Here is an 11,297-nt window from a genome sequence, read left to right as displayed (position 1 = left end):
TCAGATGAAATTCATATTGAAACGTTGAATATTTTGGTAAGTTAAATTAAATTAGATGATGAAGATAAACACAACACACCTTTTCCTAGTCTCTATTCCACATGAATTTTTTTGTGTGTAAATTCTCGTTATCTAACACTTTATATAATATGAATACCACTTAACATAATTTTTTCTCAATTTTTAATACAAACTTATACTTGTTGCTTTTTAAGACATATATTTTTTATGGCAATTTGCCAGATTATTTATTTATTTATTTATTCTAGTGGGCTAAAATGATATCAATTTTATGTTGTTTTTTTTTGTGTGAAAATTTTTATATGTTATTGGGTGCAAAATATAACAAATAAAAGATTTTTGTATTAAATCATACTGAAGGTTTAATATACTGCCATGTTACATGTACAAGAAGCCAACTACAGACTAGAGTTCAACTTCGTTTCTAATTGTCTAAACAACATAACATGTCACTACTTTAGTATCTTTAGCCTGAATTACTGAACTAAACCCCACTAAAAGTTTTTAAAAGGAGCGTCAAGAGATGAAGCCTCCAGGTTATTTTATTAAGTGCAAAAGCACTCGAGTTAAGATAAATAACTTCAGTGTGAAATGTTTCATCCCTGAATCAGATATTCTGCATTCAATTAGGCTTGTTTTTACCAGCTACCATAAAAATTAAAAAAAAAAACATCAGTCTTGTCTCGCCACAAACTCCAAAACTTCCATGATTCACAGTCTGATGTCGTGACGTGTTTAAATCTGACTGGTGGCATCATCGCTTTTCCTGTGAAATACAGACATTTTATAAACATTCATACTGATGCATCACTCAAAGATTCATCGAGCTACAGAATTCATTGTAGAGATGGATGATTCCATGATCTGGGTGTCATTTTGATCCCACTGCATAATGCATGAATCCATTTAACATCTCATGCTTGGATCATCCTTTTCCACAAGTTGTGCGTTATACATTTTAGTTTCATTCCCTCAAATCTGTTCCCTGTATACTTTCACCCCTATGAAATATTTGGAATCTACATGTTCAATGTGAATTTCCTGAAGATCATGGGAAGAAGAAAAGTAAGTTCTCTCTCTTTATTTATTTATTTATTTTTATTTTTCAGTGATAGTGTGATACTGATGAGGGCTTTTTGAACGTACAACTCTGTTACCCAAGTTATAGACCCGAAGTTAAATTATTATTTAAATATAATAATTCTATGTAAATTATTGGAATGTCGGTAATGTGTTCATGCCATTAGCATGGCTGCTAGTTAATCATTTTGTGTATTTGCTAATTGTATACTACTTGAGATTGCTGCACTTTTTTTCAGTGGTTAAATGCATGTTTTCTTAGATTCAGTGTTATAATTAAATAATTAAAAAAAAAAAAAAACGTAACCAGTGAAATGAGTGAAAAATTAATTTAAAAATGAGTCAGTGGCACCTCAGAATGGCACCGCGATCATGAAATCACTGTCAAATTTTTTTTACAGGACGCACGGAAACTAAAATGTCACATCTAATTCAGAGTAAAGTAAAAGAAAAAAGAAAAAAAAAAGTTTGAAAAAGTAGTTAAAAAAAGATAAAATCAGATACAACTCACTTCTTTTTGCCACATTTGTCATCTGTGGGAGAAAAATAATAATAATTCTTTAGTTTAGATGATGCCAAAAGAAGAAAAAAAAAAAACCCCAACCTAGAAATAAGAGATAAAACTAGAATTAGGAAGTGAGACTTACGAAAAAGGAGTACGACAGCTCCTATTACGAGCAGGACTGTGAAGATAATGCCTCCAATCCTCAGCCTGTCATAGTCTAGAAAATACAAGGAAGCAATTCTCCACCATCAGTTATATATATATATATATATATATATATATATATATATATATTATAAGTTTTATATGTTGTTCTAAATTTTGGTGAATACATGAGGCACAAAAAAGGGAAATACTCACTGTAAACAAATGGATCTATGCCCCCAAAAAGGAAGGAGAGAATTAGAAAACTGAATGTTAGGCACAAAATTAAAGCTCAAAATGCAAATTTCTGTTTTCAGATACAGAAAAAGAAAATGTTGTTGGTCAGAACTGTGGCTCGACAAACATGTCTGACAAGAAAGAGAAAAAAAGCCAAAATGAATGCGTTTGCTTACTGGCATCAGCTTCACTGAAGAGTGCACTGAAAACTAGGAGGAAATAAAGACAGTTATATTTACCAGAATGATTCAAACGGATATCAGTTAACAAAACCATGACAAGTCACAAGTAGTAGAAAAAAGCAACCAAAGAAATATAGAAATATGATATATAAAGATGTTAAAACATGCTAAAATACATAAAGACTTTTAAAAGATTTTTAAAAATGTATATACATGAATAGTTAACAGCTTAAATTAGACCAGAAATAGACAACAATTGGTTACGATTGAGTATGTGAGAATGTATTATTGCATCATAAAATATAAGAACCAATCATACTCCGATATGCAAATGAGGGTCGATTCAAATGTGCATTTTTACAGGATCTGGATTTCCTGATGACACTAAAAAGTTTTGTGATGTCTCACGATGTCATTTGTACAACTATGAAAATGACTTATTTACCAGTTTTTGTGGGATTTTAATAACATTAATTATTATATTAACAAATATGAAGATAAAATGAAAAAAAGCTCATCGGCTGTGATGTAACATCCTGATCTAGATGTCAGAAAGTTCTACCTGCTTTTTAATCTCAACACAGATGGAACTTTATAATACCAAAGTCACGCTGTATAGAGATCGTGAGATTGGAAATTTATTTAATGTTAATATTAAACTTCATGTAGTCTGTTTTATATATATATACGTTTTATTTTGGGTTTTTTAAAATTCCAACTACTAAGTAGTGTGTGAAAATGTTTGATGTGTAAATGTGTAAAATGTGATGTGTTGTGTGTTGTTTTGAACACAAGCATTTCCATCAGACGTCCTTCAGGCCTACGGATAAGAAATGCCCTACACTTGACCTTTGACCTGAACACGACACACAAGTGAAGCGTTTTGTTTTTTGGGGTTTTTTTTTACCTGTCAGGAGAACGAGCAGTGCGAAACGGCTCATCTTTCGTGGTTCCTGTCTCCTGACATGAAGAGAACACAGACACTGTTTCACAGAATCCCACATAGTCAGAGATCAGAAACCTCGTGCTAAACTTGTGCAGTAATTAACAGCTAGCTTTACAGCTCTTCTGGCAGGGACACAGCAGCCAGCTGACTGCAGTGAGAAGAAGTGACGGTGATAGGTGGAGATTTGAGGAGGCAGGAATGTACGCTGAGTAGATACAGCTGCAGAGGCAAGCTGAGACGGAGCAGCGCTGGTGTTTTGACAGTAAACATTAGAACCGTGGGTCAGCGAGCATCAGGGTACCCTTGGCCTGCCCTTGTAGTCAAATACGAGGGCTGTTTTGGAAACTTTCAGCCTCCCTTGGACTTGGTTAGCATTAACTTTTGACCACCTTTGGTTTTTTACTCATATTGATTCATGCGTATCTTGGAGGAGCTGAGATCGAAGAATCAATGAACAAGTGCCGAGTTCTAATTTTCAACTTGATTACATAATCGTTATCATGAGGTTTTTAATGTTTTTCCCCCGGAAATTTCAGTCACACTTGCAAGTTTTTTTTTTTGTTGTTGTTGTGATGGTTTTTTGTTTTTTTAAAAATATTTTTACATATGCAAAGTTACAGGAGTTTAAGCTAGGGTTGGGTTTAGGATTGGGGCGTAGTTTGCACATCCACCAAGTGAATTTGTATTAAATCACAGTTGCTCATTCAAATTTGTGTATTTTTTCAAAAATTTTTTTAGGGGGATACAAAAGCATCAATAATGATTGCACGGTAGAGCGAGCGTTACATTAAACACCGTTTAACAACTTTAACTTTGTAGTTTTTTTTTTTTTTTTTACAAAGTTAGTAGAAATGTTTAAATTTACCCAATAACAGGAGGTAAAATGTATCAATAGCACAAAAAACACACACAAACTGAGTAATTTATATATCTATATCAATTTACTTCATAGCTATACGAATGAACTCGCATGTTATTTTCACCTTTAGGTTGACTCGCGCGAATATCACATATCAAATAGTAGTTCTACTCAATTCTAAAACTGCCTCATATTTTGTGACAAATCACTTTCTTGCACTCGATCCTTGGAACACATTCATATAAATAATAAATAAATTCTAGACCTTACCTTGTTCCACAGGATATGATGCCCTTCAGGTGAATAGCGCGTGCTTACGTGCTGCATGCAACACCCAGGAAGTGCACATAGACATATCTGTCTTTCCTTTTACCTTGAAGAAAAACTCCTCCTTATTGTGTACATATAAAACACAGGACATCAGATCTGTGTGTGTGTGTGTGTGTGTGTGTGTGTGTGTTATAGCTGCCCTGCATCAGCACTGTGTTTATGCCCTAAACACTGCGTGTGTGTTTACGGCTTAAACAGGGATGTAAAAGTCATTCAGAGTAAAAAGCCGAACTCTGGACGCTTCATCAAAACAATGCACGAAAGCACATTTATTAAAAGTATTTGAATTTATAGTATGGAAAATCATATGAACCACCGGTGCACACGTCATCACGCTATCGATACGCAGTATTCAGAAGTAGAGAATGATGCACGGAACATGAAGGACGTACTGTGTAGAGGACTTTTAAGTGGAGTTTATACAGTATATTTATACAGTACAGTTTATACAGTACTTTTCCAGAAAGTGCCTGCGGCATGTGCGTTTCAATCTCTCATCATGTCTGCATTATTGTGTGCCTTATATCTTACACCATGATACTGTGTGATTACTGACCATCGAGATGGCTGCGACATTAATAACAGAGCTTCGAGGTTAATAGTGGGCAGAGTCAGTTTACATTAGGGTATTTTTAGGACATGAGTGAATGTGTGTGTGTGTGTGTGTGTGTGTGTTGGGGCATAATTACCACTTATTATCCATTATTATATGGCGTTCATGCCAAGGATATTATAAAAGCGGGATTAAAACAAGTTTACACCCTGAGGGTTTCATTTTAAAACCTACAGCCTGTATGAGCAAGCAGGGTTTTATTATTATTTTTTTCTTTTTCATTATGAACCTCATTTTCATCTCAGGCGTGACGGGTGCAAAACTTATTAGTGCACTTATACGAACGATGTTGCCTTCGGTGATTGTTTTCCCCAGTTATTTTGTGTAAAATAATTATAACATTATAGTAAGTTCATTTAAAAAAAAAAAATAATAATTATACTACTGTAGTATATGTGAAAAATTACTAATATTTCAGTTATAATGTAATTGAAATATGAATAATAAATAGTAATGAATAAGATTTTCTAAATGCATTCATATTGTGTTATATAGCAGACGTGATTCCTTATAACGCCTGGCATAGTTATGTAGAAGTGCTCATAAATATGCATAAGCACTTTATAAACAACAGCCTTTTTATGATCATATTTTGAGGCAATCGATTAAATATGTAATGGAAAGCGAGTCAGTGTAAAGTTTTTGTACCAATTTGGATCATTTTGATGCTTTCTTACCTGCAAGCTTGGGTCTATTAAACCCTAAATAATAATTCCCCTTTGCTTGGATTATACCAAAAAAAAAGAAGAGTTTTTAAGAGATTAATTTCATCCAGTAAAGCACACAGCTTACTGATATACCCTTAACTAAAGAAACTAAAGAACTCTTAAGAACGTCATAACTAAAGAAATCAATATAAACAAAAATGACAATAACGTCTGATTAAAAAAAAAAAAAATCTAATCTGTCCTACCAAATCGTAATTTTTGGAAAGCACAGACGTGAAACAGCAGATTTACGCCAACCTCGAGCGTAGGAGGTCACTGTGGAACAGCACATTTACAGATTTACATCTGCTCAGAACGTGGAGCTGTAACATCTCACCAGATTGTACCACCATGACAAAGAGGGAGAACTCAAGGAGAACACGGAGCTCCGGGAGGTCGTGCGAGTGTCAGACGTGCCCGAGCGCTGTCACGTGCTGCCTTCTCCTTCTTTAAACCTTTGTAAAAGGCTGAATGTACAGTAGGTCAGATTCCCAACGTGTTAAAGATCATACGTGTACAGGCTGAACGCGTGCGCACACACACGGGAATAAACACACCGGAATGTGACGTCAGGGTTTATACAAAGCGATGCAAATTAGTCGTGCAAATTTAGCCATGAACATCTAGTGTATTGCTATTTTATCACACTCGTATCACATTTACAGGGAGGTTTGATATCACTGTTAACAACCTTTCATCAAACCCACGCAAAATGCTTTGATATCTACAGTTATATCTACAGGTCAGTGCAAAAGTTTTTGCGCCCTCTATGGTTTCTCTATGGCATGGGAAAAAAAAGTCGACTGTATCTCTGTTTTATAATTTCACTACAAATAAAGATGCTACGTGTGAAATATGGAACAACGCCAGAAACATAGTTTGTCTATTTGTGCAAACTTTTGAAAATGTTTCACAAAGCTGAATTTGATAGCCCGGGAAAAAGTGATAAAGATACAAAGTGTGACCACCTTTCTTCTTTGTCTTCCTCATTTAATGATAAGGGTGCACAAATATTTGCACTCAGTCTATCTTTGTTGAGTCTGTCTCAGTTTATCTCAAGTTATTATCTCGTTATTTCAAGTTCTCTCAGTTATCTCTTATTTCAAGATATGTTGTTACTTCGGGTTATACTGTTATTCAAAGATATTACGTCATTATGAAGATTTTCTCATTATTTCAAGATATGCAATTATCTCAAGTTATTATCTCGTTATTTTAAGATAAACTTTGAAGGTCGTTGCAAGATTGATAATTGTTTCGTCTGATCTCAGTATTTGTTATTCCAAGATATTATGTCGTTATTCGGAGATGTCATCTTGTTCTTTTAATGATGTGTTATCTCGTTTTTATGTCAAGTGATTATCTCATAATTTCAAGATATGTTCTTTCAGGTGATCTTGTTCTTTAAAGTTTTCACATCGCTATCTCGTTATCATCTCATCATTTCAAGATATCGTTATTTTAAGCTGTCTTGATATTACCGGATATTACGTCATTCTTTTGAGATAGTATCTCGTCATTTCAAGATATGTTGTTATTTCAGGCTACCGAGTGCCAAAAGTCATTATTTCAAGATTCTATTTAGACTATTTTGAGATATTATCTGGTCATTTCAAGAGATCAAGTCAAAATAATGAACGTTAAGAGTAAATAATGATATTTTGAAATCTTGAAATAATGAGATAATGAAAAAAAAATAAAAGCGTATACAGTAATATCTTGAAATAACCATTGAAGTCAAAATAATGAGATAATAGCTAGAAATACTGATATAATACCTTGACATTATGATGTATTAAGTTGAAAAAAACGAGAGAGTAAGTTCAAATAATGAAGTGTTTGAAATGTTGAAATTATGATGTTGCACAATTTTTTTTTCTCAGTCTGCGGTTCAGAGTGTGATTTTTTTTTAAAAACAGCTTTAGGAAAGGGATTTATTTTTTTTTATTTATTTATTTTTATATTTAAAGTTCAAACAGGCAGCTCCGATCTGAGATTTCGGTGTGTCTGATTTGAGCAGACTGAACAGCAAAAAACACACAAAAAGACGTTTGTTTTTTTTGTTTTTTTTCCCAGTTATATTTAATTCTTGTTTGTATGGTTTCAAATTTCTGGTCATGTGACATAGTCAGGAGAAAAATTCTACAGCTGAACATTTTGGATTTATTTCGAATCATCGAACATAAAAACCTATCATTTTTTTTCTTTTTTTTTCACATTGCCTGCATGTTATACCCTATGTAGTGAGCATACGTAATGAATAGGAGCACATATGCGTAAAAAGAATAAAACTATTTCCTTTGCTTAAATAAAAAGTGGTGTAGTTTAATGCGTGTTCTGTCTGCGAGCGTATACATTTACAGCCGGGTTTAAATGAAAAGTTCCGTTTATAAACTGCGTCTCGTTCTTTAGTCTGCCTGCTGCTGGTTACTATGACAACCGAATGCAGCTACGCCATAGTGATGAACTCTTAATAAAATGTTGAAATTTCAGCTGCTTAATAAGATGAATGTACAGTGTAAATATATGCGATTATATTATAAATGTGTGTACAGTGTGTGTGCTTCACATGTTCAAATACGTCGATACCATGTCATTCAATTCTGTGTGTAACATTCGTGCATATAAATAATTATTGACTCTCTCTCTCATATATATATATATATATATACACTGTATGTTATATAATCTATAGTGTATATTCTGAAAATATATAACATATATTATTTACATATTTTGAGTGCAGTAAACGTCATCTAAGACATAATGGTTATAATAAATAACAAAAACCCCAACTATACTATATTATACTATACAGCATCTGTTAGATTTAATATTTAACAGGAACAAAATAACAATAACGTGTTTTCTTTAAATATCCGTAACGAGAAACATGGGGTGTCTTTTTTTGTTGTTGTTGCGATATCCCACTGATTCAAATACAAGCTTCACTGAGCCATGACAAATAAGAACATGAGGAATCAAATCACTAATCTTTTATGGTCTCTTCTTCTACACCCCCCAGGACGTCGTCTTCGGGTTTGCCCTCTGAAAAAGCGAAAAAACAAAACGACGTTTTTTTTAACTTTTTAAGCATCAGTGTGAAATCACTACACATTTAGAAAAGGGAGCAAAATCATTAAATGAATCGGAAATATTCCCCGAATTTCCCATTAACCATTCCGGTAAAAGCCCCCAGAATAGTTTCGGATCGATCGTGTGGGAATCACGGCACTTACTGAAACATTCCTGAAGTTTTTCTGATCTCTTCAGGGAGACGTAGGTCAGAATGATGACGATTAGGATCCCGAAAAAGCCTCCCATGACACAACCAAAGAGCATCAAAAAATATTTACTGGCACCTGATAGAAACCAAATAAGATTCTGTTAAAAAACAAACAAACAAACAAACAAACAAACAGATGAACTGATCGCTCTACAGTGTTCATAGGACTACATAATGTCTACATAAGACCTTCATTCTTTTCACTAAAAATTTTTCCAAGAAGAGAGTTTAAAATGAAGAACAAAGAAGTGTACAAACAATGGTGATCAGTGATTGGTTGTTGAGAAGAATGGTGATCAGTGATTGGTTGTTGAGAAGAATGGTGATCAGGGATTGGTTGTTGAGAAGAATGGTGATCAGGGATTGGTTGTTGAGAAGAATGGTGATCAGGGATTGGTCATAGGGAAGAATGGTGATCAGTGATTGGTCATAGGGAAGAATGGTGATCAGGGATTGGTCATAGGGAAGAATGGTGATCAGTGATTGGTTGTTGAGAAGAATGGTGATCAGTGATTGGTTGTTGAGAAGAATGGTGATCAGTGATTGGTCATAGGGAAGAATGGTGATCAGGGATTGGTCATAGGGAAGAATGGTGATCAGGGATTGGTCATAGGGAAGGATGGTGATCAGTGATTGGTCATAGGGAAGAATGGTGATCAGGGATTGGTCATAGGGAAGAATGGTGATCAGTGATTGGTTGTTGAGAAGAATGGTGATCAGGGATTGGTCATAGGGAAGAATGGTGATCAGGGATTGGTCATAGGGAAGAATGGTGATCAGTGATTGGTTGTTGAGAAGAATGGTGATCAGGGATTGGTCATAGGGAAGAATGGTGATCAGGGATTGGTCATAGGGAAGAATGGTGATCAGGGATTGGTTGTTGAGAAGAATGGTGATCAGGGATTGGTCATAGGGAAGAATGGTGATCAGTGATTGGTCATAGGGAAGAATGGTGATCAGTGATTGGTTGTTGAGAAGAATGGTGATCAGTGATTGGTTGTTGAGAAGAATGGTGATCAGTGATTGGTCATAGGGAAGAATGGTGATCAGGGATTGGTCATAGGGAAGAATGGTGATCAGGGATTGGTCATAGGGAAGGATGGTGATCAGTGATTGGTCATAGGGAAGAATGGTGATCAGGGATTGGTCATAGGGAAGAATGGTGATCAGTGATTGGTTGTTGAGAAGAATGGTGATCAGGGATTGGTCATAGGGAAGAATGGTGATCAGGGATTGGTCATAGGGAAGAATGGTGATCAGTGATTGGTTGTTGAGAAGAATGGTGATCAGGGATTGGTCATAGGGAAGAATGGTGATCAGGGATTGGTCATAGGGAAGAATGGTGATCAGTGATTGGTCCTAGGGAACATTGGTGATCAGTGATTGGTTGTTGAGAAGAATGGTGATCAGGGATTGGTCATAGGGAAAAATGGTGATCAGTTATTGCTTGTTGAGAAGAATAGTGATCAGCGATTGGTCCTAGAGTCAATGGTGATCAGTGATTGGTCACTGGGAAGAATGGTGATCAGTGATTGGTCACTGGGAAGAATGGTGATCAGTGATTGGTCATTGGAAACAACAGAGATCAGTGTATAGCTCAGAGCAATCACTGTAATCACTGTGACAGGCAGTGACATCGTTAGCATTGCTAAACCATTCATTAAAGTTTCTCACAAACTGACTCTGAGCAGCTAGCTACTTTAAAAAACGTTCTCTCTTGATGACTTTGACCCTTTTTTTCCAGAGCTGTTTGTCCTAAAAAACATACCTGTAATAAAAAGGTATCCAGTTTCCACACCGAGACCGTTGACGGAACATATAAAAGCACTGCCGTTAATGTCGTTGCCGATGTTTGACAACTGCCATGTCGCAATAACCTGATTAGAACTGACGTCACAGTTTCCATACATTGACTGGAGGAGAGAAGAAGAGAAGTCAGGTTAAAGAAAACGGGGCAAACGCATGACCTACAAGCTTACTTAGATAAAAGCTAGACTCGAATTCAAAAGTGTGCTAGTTTCCCGCAGCTGTTCCTTCATTATCGCTAGCGATAAAAATGGTCAAATAGTGGATGCTAAGGTCGCACATCGTTCCTGACGTCTACGTTTTTACTTCATCCATACACTGCCTTCTTCAAATCAGATTTAATGACTCAAATGTCTTTATTTGATTATTTCTTCTCAGACTATTTTACTGTCGATACACCCACAGGTCATTGTTACAAACACACATCGCATTTATCATCTTAGCTATTTTACTGTTGATACAAACACACGACAGATTTATTTAACATCTTAAAATGAATTACATTTAAAGCTAACTGACTGTACGCTCGATATACACCCATGTCAGCTTTAACGTCTAAGAATGGTTATTTTTTTAAATTT

The sequence above is a fragment of the Ictalurus furcatus genome, chromosome 23, assembly GCF_023375685.1.
Source record: "Ictalurus furcatus strain D&B chromosome 23, Billie_1.0, whole genome shotgun sequence".
Taxonomy (NCBI): Eukaryota; Metazoa; Chordata; class Actinopteri; order Siluriformes; family Ictaluridae; genus Ictalurus; species Ictalurus furcatus.
Note: the sequence above shows the minus strand (reverse complement) of the source record.